A 4,385-nucleotide genomic window follows, 5' to 3' on the forward strand; every position below is an offset into this window, starting at 1 on the left:
GTGGGAAGGGCAAGGTTTATTGAGTTAAAAGCAAACAAGGACTCTAAGCAATGAGATAGTCCTGCTAATAGTCTTCCTGCCTCACAGATTGAAACTATGCTTGCCACCCCAGATCAGGAGAGGCCAGGCTTCTCTCTACTGCAAACAGCTTGAAATTCCAGAGGCTCCACCCCAGTGCACCCTCCTCCTAGTGCACAATCTGGTCAGGGGTTCTTTGGGGACCCCTTATACTTGGTTGTCTCACTGGTACCTAGAAAAATGCATAATGGTTTATATTTGCTCAGCAAATATTTTTAAATAATTTAAATTGTGGTTTTTTTCTATGATAGCAGCACATTTACAATGACACAATGAGCAGGAAAAAATTAAATTATTTCATTCTCATTACTATATGAGCATTATGTTGGTGCTAGGAAAAATAAAATCAATGAAACATGGTAAACCTTGATAGAGGAACTTGCAGTCCTGGGGAAAAAAGGCAAAGATAAATGTACATTTAGGTTTATTGCATCTTAAAACCTGAGAGTGGGAGGTTTTGGAAGAGGGTAACAGTTCTGCTTCATGGGAATTTTTACTTTTAATACATACTCCATTACCTTGCTCTACAATATCTAAACAGGTATCAACTACACTTATATTTTGTAATTTAATATCTAATTCATAAGTCTTTGATATGAGCCCATTTATAGGATTTGGGCTCAGTACTCATTCCTTATCAAGGTGCATTGTTTCCATCTATAGAGCTGGCAATACTAAGTATCGCTGGTAATTTCCAGGAGCTCCTCTCAGAGGTGTAGCTGACCTTGTGAAAGATCTAAAACATAAACAATAAGACACTGAGGAAAAGGGATGGTGGATCCAGATCTAGTTCCAGTTCCAGTGAGGAGACCATCTTTCAAGTGATAGAGTCACAGAGGGGAGCCCAAGTTGTCAGTGGGAGAATCATATTAAACAGCGAGAATAATGGGAAAAGGTGAAAATGAAAGAGGAGAATGAACTGAGAGGATTCTAATCATGATGATATCACGGTTAGAGAAGAGTAAGTTAAAAAGATTCATTCAAACAAAAAATATTCAATGGTGAAGTCATACTTGCACCCAACATGAATGCAGTGCTGTTTGTTGTGTAGACACAGCATAATGGAGTTCTGTATTGCTAAAGATATGATGTCATCCATAAAAACGGACTAGGTCACTCTATAGATGTCTATATTCATGTATCCATAATTATTCATCAAATGCGTAATACAGTCAAGAACATTTTTTCTGAGCGCTGTGGAGAATTATCAATCTAACAAAACTCTGACTTTGAAGTAGAAATTATCAGTTTACAAAAGAAACACACTCACATTTGTTTGAAATTTCCAGAATAAATTTCTTTTGTACTCTGAGAAGATCTTACCTAAGACAAGTTCATCTCTAAAGAATGGAGAAGTTTCTATTCTACCATTGCCAAGGAAAATTCCAGTTAGTATGAATGAGGGCCTCAATCTCGTATCTGTGCACAAGAAAGTGAAAAGGAAAGAACAAAGAGGAGATCAGAAAACAGTGGGGTAGAAATTAAAATTCTCATTTAAAAAACCTAAGAAAAACATAAGGGGAGAAATTACCCTGCATGTTTCCCAGCTGATTCACAGGAGATTTATGATTAGAGTTGGCCAGAGGAGGCAAAGGCATGGGCACTGTTGTGCCCCTTCCTGGAATTAGATGATATGGATGAGCAGTTCTCCCCTTCAATGGAGTCTGCATCATCTCCCCTGCTGTCCCTCTTGCTTGAAATGTCCCCCAGCTAACACAGGGCTTGCTCTGCTGTAGCTGCAAAGCTGAGCTGCTGGCAGGGGGCAGATTGCTTTCCACAGAGAACAGATACGGTTTCTTTGCTGCTATGGTAGCAACTCAGGCAGCAACTCCTTTGGAAGAGACTCCACCCTAAACCCTTTAAGGCTGGGCAAAGTTTAATGCAGCAACTTAAAGTCAAAGACATTCCAAGCTCCTTGCTCCACCGAAGATTAAGTCAGTGGGAAATCCAAATAATGAGAGCCCCAAGGAACTATTCTGAAAATCAGAGGAAAATGAAAGAAAAACTTAAAATAACATCTCTTTTAAAGGAAAAGAAAAACAACGGGAGGTTTAATAAATTTATATGGCCTCTTACTGGATTGTAAACATTTGAGGTGATAAGTAAATAGAAGAGGGAATGGTGTAAAGGAGGAAAAAAATTAGATGGTTTTTACAACTCTGCAGTATCTGCCAGCCCATGTTACAGTGCAGACCAGACTGGTGAACTTCTCTGGGGACACCCCAGAGTGTGAAAGAGGGGAAATGGGGAAAGAATAAGACCTGAGTTTCAAGGAAAATATAGAAATACATAAAATCTCTAAAAGTGTGCTTTTCTAGTCCCTGAATTACCATCAGCAGACACTGTAAAGGTGGGTTTAAGCAAAGTATATATGCTAGAGATGCTGCTGAAGAAGGGATGAAACAGTGCTTGGCTATGTAAAGCTGAGGAGTTCTGAAGATCCTTACCCAACCTAAAACTTGCTGGTGCTCATGTCTCTGTGGCTCTGAAGTAGAACTAACCTTCAATCTCTTTATTCATTTAGACCTGGAGGGAAGACAGAGGGAGAGTCTTGCCTCTGTAATTTGGACTTCCACTATTCTGTCACAATTGCTGCCTTGTTTTGTGGGAATTTTTTTAAATCATTTTTCTTTTCTGGCAGTTGCACAAGAATATCCAGGAACCATATGGCAGAATGAGTTTTAATTTATGGGTTCTCCTGTATTCCAAGTTCAAGAGACTGCTCATGAAATCTAATTAAACATTTTAAACACCTTCCTTGTGTCTCTTCCCCTTGCTACCTTCTAGGGATTTAGCTCAAGGAAACCTTGGCTAATAGTCAACTGAAAGTTGACTCTGAGATGGAAAGATTGGAAAATTCCAAAGATCTGCCAATGGCAGATTTGATTGCCTTCAAGGTCATCCATCAACCAACATATTGTCAGCATGTGCAATCTTTTCTTTTCCTTCCTTCCTTTCTTTCTCTTTCTTTCTCTCCTTCCTTTCTCTCTTTCTTTCTTTCTCTCCTTCCTTCCTTTCTCTCTCTTTCTTTCTCTCCTTCCTTCCTTTCTCTTTCTCTCCTTCCTTCCTTTCTCTTTCTTTTTCTCTCCTTTCTTCCTTTCTCTTTCTCTTTCTTTCTTTCTTTCTTTCTTTCTCTTTCTCTTTCTTTCTTTCTTTCTTTCTTTCTTTCTTTCTGTCTTTCTTTCTTTCTTTCCTTCTTTCTTCTTTCTTTCTTTCTTTCCCTTTCTTCCCCTTTGTCCCTCCCTCCCTCCCTCCCTCCCTTCCTTCTTTCCTTCTTTCTTTCTTTCTTGTTCAGTTCACTGAAACTTTTTGTAGAGGTGGGGTTTCGCCATGTTGGCCAGGGTAGTCTCCGTCTCTTGACCTTGTGATCTGCCCACCTCGGCCTCCCAAAGTGCTGGGATTACAGGTGTGCGCCACCGCACCCGGCTAGAATCTGCAATTTCTAGTTTTAATATCTTTAAGGCATGTCCAGTTTATAAGGTATGTGTGGGGGTTGGGAGGTGTTTTGTAAAGTGTTGTGGGAATACAAAGATGATTAAAACACAGACAGTTGCTCAACCAGGTGGGAAGACTATAGACTGAAATCAGAAGAAAGTTGACCTGACTGCAGCTACAATTATGACTGTTTTTCCTCTAAATTTTCTTGTCTTAAATGACTCCACTAGCAGTCCAGGCAGTGCTTAGTGAAACTAGACACTACCACATGTCCGGTTTCAAAGGACAAAATTTGTCCTTTGACAAATTTTATCCAAATTAACATTAATTATAGCATGAGGCGCTTATACGAACAGACTTTTATTCTGTCATACTGCCCTATTCACTGACCCAACAACACAGGTTCTTAGCTCAAGGATGAAGTTGGGCAAGGGTGACCATATTCTATCTCTAAAGTATAAATTTAGGATTGGCTTGCTGACTAATACCTTTAATCCATGCACTTTGGGAGGCTGAGGCAGGAAGATTGCTTGAGCCTAGGCATTCAAGGCTGCAGTGAGCTATGATTGTGCCACTGTACTCCAGCCTGGATGACAGAGAGAAAATCTATCTCAAAATAATAAATAAATAAATTATAAGCTTAGAATGTTAAGTTTTAGAATGTTAGTTTTAGTACTAGAATCTTCTATGATGAAGCAGAGCTAATGGACAGCTAAGATTGAGAAAAATAAATAATAAAATTATTGTAGAAAAAGCCAATACACACAGAAACAAATACAGCAAATATGAAGAGAGAAGCAAAAATATGAGACAACGATTGAGAGAGAATAAAACAAAGGGCAAGAGGGGCAGAAGGCAGGGAGAGAAGAGAG

The 4,385-nt window shown here is 39.3% G+C and overlaps 1 non-coding gene across 1 annotated transcript; it reads right to left on the minus strand.

Moving 5' to 3' along the window:
* Nucleotides 1-491: 491 nt before the first annotated feature.
* LINC02876 (long intergenic non-protein coding RNA 2876) lies at nucleotides 492-2,613 on the minus strand. The gene is made up of 4 exons (XR_004742662.3): nucleotides 2,409-2,613; nucleotides 1,610-1,696; nucleotides 1,349-1,497; nucleotides 492-892 (listed from the first exon to the last, which is right to left on the minus strand). It is a non-coding gene; the product is annotated as a long intergenic non-protein coding RNA 2876 (transcript).
* Nucleotides 2,614-4,385: the final 1,772 nt, after the last annotated feature.

Source organism: Callithrix jacchus, chromosome 5, assembly GCF_049354715.1.
Source record: "Callithrix jacchus isolate 240 chromosome 5, calJac240_pri, whole genome shotgun sequence".
Classification (NCBI taxonomy): Eukaryota; Metazoa; Chordata; class Mammalia; order Primates; family Cebidae; genus Callithrix; species Callithrix jacchus.